The sequence below is a fragment of the Pleurodeles waltl genome, chromosome 12 (assembly GCF_031143425.1).
Source record: "Pleurodeles waltl isolate 20211129_DDA chromosome 12, aPleWal1.hap1.20221129, whole genome shotgun sequence".
NCBI classification, from domain to species: domain Eukaryota; kingdom Metazoa; phylum Chordata; class Amphibia; order Caudata; family Salamandridae; genus Pleurodeles; species Pleurodeles waltl.
Genome location: NC_090451.1, coordinates 125,731,272 through 125,741,866, shown reverse-complemented (window position 1 = coordinate 125,741,866; position 10,595 = coordinate 125,731,272). Strand labels below are relative to the sequence as shown.

The 10,595-nt window shown below is 47.9% G+C and overlaps 1 non-coding gene across 1 annotated transcript; it reads right to left on the bottom strand.

Moving 5' to 3' along the window:
* Positions 1–10,151: 10,151 nt before the first annotated feature.
* Positions 10,152–10,233, bottom strand: TRNAL-UAG (transfer RNA leucine (anticodon UAG)). Its single transcript has one exon. It is a non-coding gene; the product is annotated as a tRNA-Leu (tRNA).
* Between the last annotated feature and the right edge of the window lie 362 nt (positions 10,234–10,595).

Below are 10,595 nucleotides of genomic sequence, written 5' to 3'. Positions count from 1 at the left end.
GCTTGGAGCCCGCATGTCTCTCACCATTTTTTTATTTATGTGGCACTCTTCTTTACAGTTTCTTAATTCATCAAGGCATGTCTTGCATCATTCCCGTTCCTCTCTGTAGAGCAGCGACCAAGCGTTGATTGATTCAGCTTAATCAGTGCCTGACCGCTGCTCCCCACCTGATCAAGGTACTATTTTTTCCTTTTACCTTCTAGTGCCCTGCAAACAGAAGGCTTGTGACTGGCAAAAACATGACCAGCAGGTCAACCAAAACTGTTAAGTTTTAAATTTAAATCTAACTTTCTTTTATTTTGCCAAATCGTCTTTTCCCACGTTCCACGCATGTTTTCTTTTGTTTTTGTTCGTGGGCGCTCTTCTCAAAAGATGACGATTAGCTTGTTTAAAATATTGCAAAACAACAGTGTTTCTTTATTATGTGTAAATTCTGAAATTATGCTTTGACACATAATCCTGCGGTACACTTCAATCCACCCCACTCCAATCTGCCCCACTACAATCCACCCCCATCCAGACCACTTCACCCACACTAATCCACCTCACTCCAGTCCAAATCACTCACCCGAATCCAATCCACTCTAACTCATCCCACTCCAACCCTCTCCAGCCACCCCTATCAAATCTGTCTCACTCCAATTTGCCCCACTCTAATAAAAAACAATCTGCACCACTCCAAAACAATCTGTCCTACTCCGATCCAAAACAATCTGACCCACTCCAATCTGCCCGACTCCACTTCAAAACAATCTCCCCTACTCCAATTCAAAACAATCTACCCCACTGCAATCTTCTGCACTCCAATCCAAAACAAACTACCACACTGCAATCCAAATTAATCTGCCATACTGCAATCGAAAACAATCTGTCCCACCCCAGGCAGTGGTGGCTGGTGCACTTTGAAAGGAGGGGGTGGGAGGGAACAATAGTTCATCTGAAGCTAAGTGAAGAAATTGGAATAAAATAGTGCATTTTAACCCCTTCGCTGCCAGGCCTTTTCCCCCTCAGGTGCCAGGCATTTTTTTGGCTATTTGGGGCAGGACGCGCTTAGGCCATCATACATTTTTGTCCACATAAGCTACCCACGCCAAATTTGTGTCCTTTTTTTGCAACATCCTAGGGATTCTAGAGGTACCCAGACTTTGTGGGTTCCCCTGAGGGAGACCAAGAAATTAGCCAAAATACAGTAAAAATTTATTTTTTTAAAAATAAATGGAAAAAAGGGCTGGAGAAGAAGGCTTGTGGTTTTTGTCCCTGAAATTGGCATCCACAAAGGGTTTGCAGTGCTAAAATCACCAGCTTCCCAGCTTTCAGGGACAGGCAGACTTGAATCAGAAAACCCAATTTTTCAACTCAATTTTGGCATTTTACTGGGACATACCCCATTTTTAAGATTTTGTGTGCTTTTAGCCTCCTTCCAGTCAGTGACAGAAATGGGTGTGAAACCAATGCTGGATCCCAGTAACCTAAACATTTGTGAAAAGAAGACAACATTCTGAATTCATCAATGGGTAACTTGTGTAGATCTTACAAGGGTTTCCTACAGAAAATAACAACTGAACTAAAAAAAAATATTGAAATTGAGGTGAAAAAAACAGCCATTTTTCTCTACGTTTTACTCTGTAACTTTTTTCTGCAATGTCAGAATTTTGAAAGCAATATACTGTTACGTCTGCTGGACTCTTCTGGTTGCGGGGATATATTGGGCTTGTAGGTTCATCAAGAACCCTAGGTATCCAGAGAAAATAAATGAGCTGCACCTTGCAGTGGGTTTTCTTTCTATACCGGGTATACAGCAATTAATTTGCCGAAGTATAAAGAGTGAAAAATAGGTATCAAGAAAACCTTTCTATTTCCAAAATGGGCACAAGATAAGGTGTTGAGGAGCAGTGGTTATTTGCACATCTCTGAATTCTGGGGTGCCCACACTAGCATGCGAATTAAAGGGCATTTCTCATATAGACGTCTTTTTTACACACTGTCTTATATTTGGAAGGAAAAAATGTAGATAAAGACAAGGGGCAGTAACACTTGTTTTGCTATTCTATGTTTCCTCAAGTCTCCCGATAAAAATGGTACTGCACTTGTGTGGGTAGGCCTAGCGCCCGCGACAGGAAGTGCCCCAAAACACAACGTGGACACATACAATTTTCCCAAGGAAAACCAAAACCTAGGTAAAAGACATTGTCATTTGCAACGCCAATAGCTCTAACTCTCCCAAATGTGAGACCTTTCGCATTGCAAATGCTTGTTTTTTTGTGCAGACAAGTATTCGTGGAGCCTGCTTTGGTTCTTAAGACCTCAGACCTAAAGCAAAGCTTAGACAGAAACATAGCAATGTGCCCTTTGCACACAGTTAGAGATACAACTAAATGGAGTTATATATAGGTGTGCACGGCCATTGTGCATGTTGGACTTTTGCTTATGCAGGGTCATCCCCAGTCTTTTTCGCCTCCTGCCTCCTATTTTTTTCTGACATGTTGCTGTTGGCTTTTCAACTCTGAGCACTTTACCACTGCTAACCAGTGCTAAAGTGCATATGCTCTCCTGTTTAAATTGTATGTAAGTGGTTCATCCATGATTGGCATATTTGAATTACTAGTAAGTCCCTAGTAATGTGCACTAGAGGTGCCAGGGCCTGTAAATCAAATGCTACTAGTGGGCCTGCATCACTGGTTGTGCCACCCACATAAGTAGCTCTGTAATCATGTCTCAGACCTGCCCCTGCAGTGTCTGTAGGTGTATTTTTACACTGTAAATTCGACTTGGCAAGTGTACCCACTTGCCAGGCCTAAACCTTCCCTTTCCTTACATGTAAGGCACCCCTAAGGTAGGCCCTAGGTAGCCCCAAGGGCAGGGTGCAGTGTATGGATAAGGTAGGACATATAGTAATGTGGTTTATATGTCCTGACAGTGAAATACTGCCAATTTCGTTTTCACTGTTGCAAGGTCTGTCTCTCTCTCATAGGATAATATGGGGGCTACCTTTAAATATGATTAAAGTGTAGATTCCCCTAGAGAGTAGATGGACATGTGGAGTTTGGGATCCCTGAACTCACAATTTAAAAATACATCTTTTAGTAAAGTTGATTTTAAGATTGTGCGTTTGGAAATGCCACTTTTAGAAAGTGAGCATTTTCTTGCTTAAACCATTCTGTGACTCTGCCTGGTTTGTGGATTCCCTGTCTGGGTCAGTTTGACAGTTGGGTTGTTTTTCACCTCACACCAGACAGTGACACAAAGGGAGCTGGGGTGTGATCTGCATTTCCTGATTAGCCATCTCTGCTAGGAGGGAGGGGTGGAGTGGTCACTCTCATCTGAAAGGACTGTGCCTGCCTCTGACAATGCTGTCTCCAGCCCCCTGGTGTGTGTCTGAGGCCTTGCCTGGGCAAGGCAGGATTTCACAAGAAGGTGTGAGTCCCCTTTGAAGAAAGGTGACTTCAAAGACTAAAATGGGTATAAGAAGGGCACCCAAACTTACAAACTTTAGAAACACTTCTGGAACCAAGAGGAACCTCTGCCTGGAGAAGAGCTGATAGCTGAGGAAAAAGTGCTGCCCTGCCTGTGACTGTGCTTTGTGGAGCTTTCCTGCAGTGCTGCTTCTGCCAGAGTAAGAGGGCAAAGACTGGACTTTGTGTGCCTTCCATCTTGAAGAAGAAATCTCCAAGGGCTTGATGTAGAGCTTGCCTCCTGTTGTTGAAGTCTCAGGGATAGCAAAGACTTCTTCCTGCCAGCACCTGGAGTCTCTGGAGAGACCCCTACTCTGCTCTGTGGTGCCCTTCCAGTTCCTGGGACCCTGAAAGGAGAGGCTGGCAGCCTAAGGACAAAAATACACGCACCGAGTGCCGTGCGGAGAAAAGATCGACGCGAATCCGATCGCGGCTGAGAAAACGACGCGACGCCGGTTCCGCAGCTGAGAAACGACGCCGCAGGAAACGCGACCGAAAAACCGACGCCCGGAGCAGGAGAAACGACGCGCCGCATCGCTGACGGAGGCTGAGAGATCGCACCCTGCGCCGCGGAACTTTCGGATCGTCGTGTGGCTGGCTTTTTCAACACGCACCGCCGTGCCGAGTTGTTTTCGACGCACACAGCCGTGCAGGGTTACTTTCGACGCACACCGCCCGTGCGGGGTTATTTTTGACGCAAACCAGGTACATTTTCACGCTAGCAGCGCTAGTGTGGTGTTACAACTACCTAAAGACTCTTTTTATTTTAAACCTTTAAAAAATCATAACTTGACTTGTGTATGTTGGATTTTTGTCGTTTTGGTCTTGTTTTGTCTAGATAAATATTTCCTATTTTTCTAAACTGGTGTTGTGTCATTTTGTAGTGTTTTCATTGAGTTACTGTGTGTGTTGGTACAAATACTTTACACCTAGCACTCTGAGGTTAAGCCTACTGCTCTGCCAAGCTACCAAGGGGGTAAGCAGGGGTTAGCTGAGGGTGATTCTCTTTTATCCTAACTAGAGTGAGGGTCCTTGCTTGAACAGGGGGTAACCAGACTGTCAACCAAAGACCCCATTTCTAGCATTGGTGACCAGCGGTCGGGATTTGGACTTGTATTTGTACTTGACATACAGTAATTAAGTGTACACTACTGTTTTGATCTCAGACCACTACGTGACCACATACTACTTGTTTGGTGATCTTTTGATTTTTCTCTTAAGGACTCTTTTTATTCTACTTCCATGATTTTGCTGATCCCTTGACTGATTCTTTTTACTTCATTGGGAAATTATTTTTTTCTGCCTTTTGGAACTTTGCACTTGTGACCATCATGTCTCAATCTGGAGATGCAACAGCTGGAGCTGTGTTTGAAATGGAGAAACTGAAGGAGTACTCAGTTGCTCAATTGAAACAGTTCCTTAAAGATCTTGACTGTCCCACTGAGAGCTCCACCAGGGAGGGGGAGCTGCAACAGGCACAGAGGGCCTGGGTGACAATCAAGAAGGCTGGAAGGCACACAGAGGAGGAGAATATGGGGGGGGAAGTGCAGAGGATACACAGTGGTGTAGTGGAGGAACCTGTTACGCCTGGGGGGAGGGTCCCCAGGAGGGGTGGCAGGGTGTCACCCAAGGGTCTGACTCCTGAAGAGTTACAGGACAGACAGGCAGAGAGGGAGTACCAATGGGAGCTGAAAAAGCTCAATTGGGAGTTGGAAGAAAGGAGGAGGAACTTAGAGATTAAAAAAATGATTTATGCTTACGAGCTTAAATTGAAAGAGCTGGAAGTCATGAGGGCTGAGTCCAGCTGGAATGGTGGCAGCAACAATTGTATATCCAGTGATGCTGCAGAAGTGCACATGCCCAGAGAGGTGGTGCCCTACTTGAAGGAGGGAGTTAACACACGCCAGGAGGTTCAGGGGTATGAGGTAGCTCCAGTGATGCACAGGGTCCCTGAGGTGGATTGGGGAACTGGCATGGGGAGTCATATTCCTACTGGTGGGAGGGACACTCTACTGACTCTAGGTGAGAGTGACAGGGAGAGGGGTTCCCCCCAGGTAGAAGTCCTGGTTATGGAGTGTGAAAACATCCCAGAAGAGTGTGGGTTGAGTGTCAGGGACAGTCAGGTACTGTCTCACCAGTCTCAGGAGGGTGATGTGGGGTGCTTTTTCAAGGCAGAGTCACTGGATGGTTGGGTGAAGGGTACTTTGGTTAATTCATGTGAGGGGCTGAGTGATGTAATTGCTGGAGAGCATATGTCTAGTCCTTATTTTCCATAGCTATGCCAACACCAGGTGGAGTGTGAGTTCTCTGACCCCAGGGAGCTTACAATGGAGGCAGACTTCTGGGTGAGTACCAGAGAGTCTGAAGAGGCATTTGGGGGTGCTCCTGAGAGGAGTGGTCTAGGTAGTTCCCAACCAGGTGAGGTAGGGAAGGATTGTAGTGTCCCAGGTAGGTCCCAGTGTAGTGGGATGGGTGAGGGACCCCATGTCCAGTCTCAGAGGAGAGGGAATGGGGATGGGTTGAGGCCCAAGGTGCCCGAGATCCGGTCCCAGGTCCTGGAGGGTTCCCTGCGGGAACACCAGGAGGGGAGCCTAGCCTGTACCATAGGGCCATCTGTTGAGGGAGACCCCACAGTGTCAGGAGAACTTGGGGGGGCGGCTGTAGCCAACGTCCCACCAGTTCTGGTGTCTGGCAGTACCACTCCTAGTGAGGGGGTGCAGAAGTCCAGACAGAGGGTTGAGAGGGGGTTGCGGACCCCAGTGGAGAACCTGGAGGGTCAGGGGTCAGCTCTGAGAGCAGAGCCCCCCATGAATGACCTTGGTAAGACCATTTCTGGGTTGGGGGGAATCCAGACTCTGTCAGATGGGCAGAGGTCAGGAGACCTGCGCCAGCCAGACTCTTGTGTGGCCCTTCGGGACAGTGTGTCCCTTGAGGGGGGTAAGTGTGCCCCCCTGGAAGTCCTGGTGTGCCAGGCAATGGTTCAACCGCAGGGTGGTGACTCTGGGTTGAATGATCAGGTTCAGGGGGTAAACTCTGACCTGATGGGGGGTAAGTGTGCTCCCAAGGAAGTCCTGGTGTGCCAGGCAGTGGTTCAACCGCAGGGTGGTGACCCTGGGTTGGATGACCAGGTTCAGAGGGTAAACTCTGACCTGGTAGGGGGTAGGTATGCCCCCCAGGAAGTCCTGGTTTGCCAGGCAGTGATCCAGTCTGTGGGTACAGACCCTGGATTGGGAGGCCAGGTTAAGGGTGTCCCCCCTGACCTGGAGGAAGGGGCTACTGCTAACAGTGCCCCTACCATGTTGTCTTCTGGGGGGTCCACTCCTAGTTGGGTGGTTCAGGACCCCAGAGGAGAGGGCAGGGGGAGGGAAGCCTCACCCCTGGCCCTGGTCCAACCTGAAGGTACAGACCCCAGGTTGGAGGATCAGTTGCAGGTTAACATCCCTGCACTGGTGGAAGAATTGTGCAGGACTGCTTCTACAAGCACCCTGACAGTTTTTGACTCTGGGGGTGCCGCTTCTGCAGGGAGGTTACAGAGCCCCAGAGGGGAGGACCAGGGTCAGGTTGTCATCCCTGACCTGGTGGAAGAGAGAGTGGTCAAAGGGTGCCAGGCACCTGGGGCTACCACCCCCCACTCTCCACAGTCACAGTGGTTAGAGAGGCCTGAGGTCGGGCTCTCATCCCTGACAGTTGTCTGGGGCCACTGTGGCTTGCTGTCCTGGTGGACAGAGTTGCCCCTGGGGGGGGGAGGACGAGAGTCACATCCCGGGGGTGGAGTGGGCAACACCACTGTGTTGGCCCTGGTGGTACTATCTGCCCATTGCAATACATCTGTGAGCAAAGTAAAGTTAGGTGTTGCACAGATGGTGTCTGTAGATGTGGAGAAGGGTTCCCCATGGGTTAGCTTAGTGGGCCCTGAGAGTATGGACAGAGGGATCCAACTGGAGTCAGGAAGGTGTAGAACTGGAACATGCCCCTGCTGTTGTGGGCCTGGGTCCCTGTTCTATCGCCCCAATCAGGGAAGTACATCAAGGTATTGATTGTTCTCCCCTGGCTTTAGGCTGGTAGGGGGTCGTGTTGGACTTTTGCTTATGCAGGGTCATCCCCAGTCTTTTTCGCCTCCTGCCTCCTATTTTTTTCTGACATGTTGCTGTTGGCTTTTCAACTCTGAGCACTTTACCACTGCTAACCAGTGCTAAAGTGTATATGCTCTCCTGTTTAAATTGTAAGTAAGTGGTTCATCCATGATTGGCATATTTGAATTACTAGTAAGTCCCTAGTAATGTGCACTAGAGGTGCCAGGGCCTGTAAATCAAATGCTACTAGTGGGCCTGCAGCACTGGTTGTGCCACCCACATAAGTAGCTCTGTAATCATGTCTCAGACCTGCCCCTGCAGTGTCTGTAGGTGTATTTTTACACTGTAAATTCGACTTGGCAAGTGTACCCACTTGCCAGGCCTAAACCTTCCCTTTCCTTACATGTAAGGCACCCCTAAGGTAGGCCCTAGGTAGCCCCAAGGGCAGGGTGCAGTGTATGGATAAGGTAGGACATATAGTAATGTGGTTTATATGTCCTGACAGTGAAATACTGCCAATTTCGTTTTCACTGTTGCAAGGTCTGTCTCTCTCTCATAGGATAATATGGGGGCTACCTTTAAATATGATTAAAGTGTAGATTCCCCTAGAGAGTAGATGGACATGTGGAGTTTGGGATCCCTGAACTCACAATTTAAAAATACATCTTTTAGTAAAGTTGATTTTAAGATTGTGCGTTTGGAAATGCCACTTTTAGAAAGTGAGCATTTTCTTGCTTAAACCATTCTGTGACTCTGCCTGGTTTGTGGATTCCCTGTCTGGGTCAGTTTGACAGTTGGGTTGTTTTTCACCTCACACCAGACAGTGACACAAAGGGAGCTGGGGTGTGATCTGCATTTCCTGATTAGCCATCTCTGCTAGGAGGGAGGGGTGGAGTGGTCACTCTCATCTGAAAGGACTGTGCCTGCCTCTGACAATGCTGTCTCCAGCCCCCTGGTGTGTGTCTGAGGCCTTGCCTGGGCAAGGCAGGATTTCACAAGAAGGTGTGAGTCCCCTTTGAAGAAAGGTGACTTCAAAGACTAAAATGGGTATAAGAAGGGCACCCAAACTTACAAACTTTAGAAACACTTCTGGAACCAAGAGGAACCTCTGCCTGGAGAAGAGCTGATAGCTGAGGAAAAAGTGCTGCCCTGCCTGTGACTGTGCTTTGTGGAGCTTTCCTGCAGTGCTGCTTCTGCCAGAGTAAGAGGGCAAAGACTGGACTTTGTGTGCCTTCCATCTTGAAGAAGAAATCTCCAAGGGCTTGATGTAGAGCTTGCCTCCTGTTGTTGAAGTCTCAGGGATAGCAAAGACTTCTTCCTGCCAGCACCTGGAGTCTCTGGAGAGACCCCTACTCTGCTCTGTGGTGCCCTTACAGTTCCTGGGACCCTGAAAGGAGAGGCTGGCAGCCTAAGGACAAAAATACACGCACTGACTGCCATGCGGAGAAAAGATCGACGCGAATCCGATCGCGGCTGAGAAAACGACGCGACGCCGGTTCCGCAGCTGAGAAACGACGCCGCAGGAAACGCGACCGAAAAACCGACGCCCGGAGCAGGAGAAACGACGCGCCGCATCGCTGACGGAGGCTGAGAGATCGCACCCTGCGCCGCGGGACTTTCGGATCGTCGTGTGGCTGGCTTTTTCAACACGCACCGCCGTGCCGAGTTGTTTTCGACGCACACAGCCGTGCAGGGTTACTTTCGACGCACACCGCCCGTGCGGGGTTATTTTTGACGCAAACCAGGTACATTTTCACGCTAGCAGCGCTAGTGTGGTGTTACAACTACCTAAAGACTCTTTATTTTAAACCTTTAAAAAATCATAACTTGACTTGTGTATGTTGGATTTTTGTCGTTTTGGTCTTGTTTTGTCTAGATAAATATTTCCTATTTTTCTAAACTGGTGTTGTGTCATTTTGTAGTGTTTTCATTGAGTTACTGTGTGTGTTGGTACAAATACTTTACACCTAGCACTCTGAGGTTAAGCCTACTGCTCTGCCAAGCTACCAAGGGGGTAAGCAGGGGTTAGCTGAGGGTGATTCTCTTTTATCCTAACTAGAGTGAGGGTCCTTGCTTGAACAGACTGTCAACCAAAGACCCCATTTCTAACAGTGCACAATTCTGTTGTGATATAAAGTTTCGGTATGGGTTAATGAGAGCTCGTAGTTATGGCCGAGTGGCTAAGGTGATGAGCTTGAAATTCATTGGGGGTTCCTTGCGCAGGTTCGAATCCTGCCGAGTACGTCACTTGTTTATTTTAAACCTGATATTTAAAATAACTGTGAAGAACACATTTACCAACTTTATTTGGGAAGATAGATAATTTGCTTTAAATCTTTATTTAACAGAGGTTCGATTTTATTTTGCAGAGAGAAGAGCGGGGTGACCGCGTGGGGAGAACAAATTATTTGTTAAACCTTCCATTTGAAGGTGATCTAAGCAGAATGAAGGAAAACAACAGCAGCGCCCATCAGCCGATTTCTTGGGAGTCCACGGTTTAGGAGTTTACTTAGAAGGAGACTGTAAAAGAGTTTTAAAATTAGGGACCTATTGGTAGAGACACTGTGCATGCAAATTGAAGGGGCAGGAGGGAGATGCGTCATTAAGATCTGTTAAAATCCATCTCTGGCAGCGGTGGGATTCGAACCCACGCCTCCAAAGAGACTGGAGCCTAAATCCAGCGCCTTAGACCGCTCGACCACGCTACCTTCAGTTTTCTCTGTGTCTGTGCACTTCATGAGCACCGAAACCCTGCGTCTTGGCACTCAGTGTGGAAAGTCGAGTCGATAAACCGTTTAAAGGACATGATTACAATGTCGGGAGGGTGATGTGGTAATTGAAGGTTATCTCTCTTACTCAGTCACTGCACAAGTCTTCTCCCACCTGCTCGGACCTAGTGCAATCACCTTAAAAGACAACACTCTCCGAGCAATGACTTCCAACCAAGGTATAAGCACCTGCTCTACATAGGCAATGTGACTCCATCATTTTCTAATGAAACAAGTGTTCATACTGGTGGGCTCCTTTCTTAGGGTGGGATCTAATGAATGAGCAGTTCATTCAAAAATAA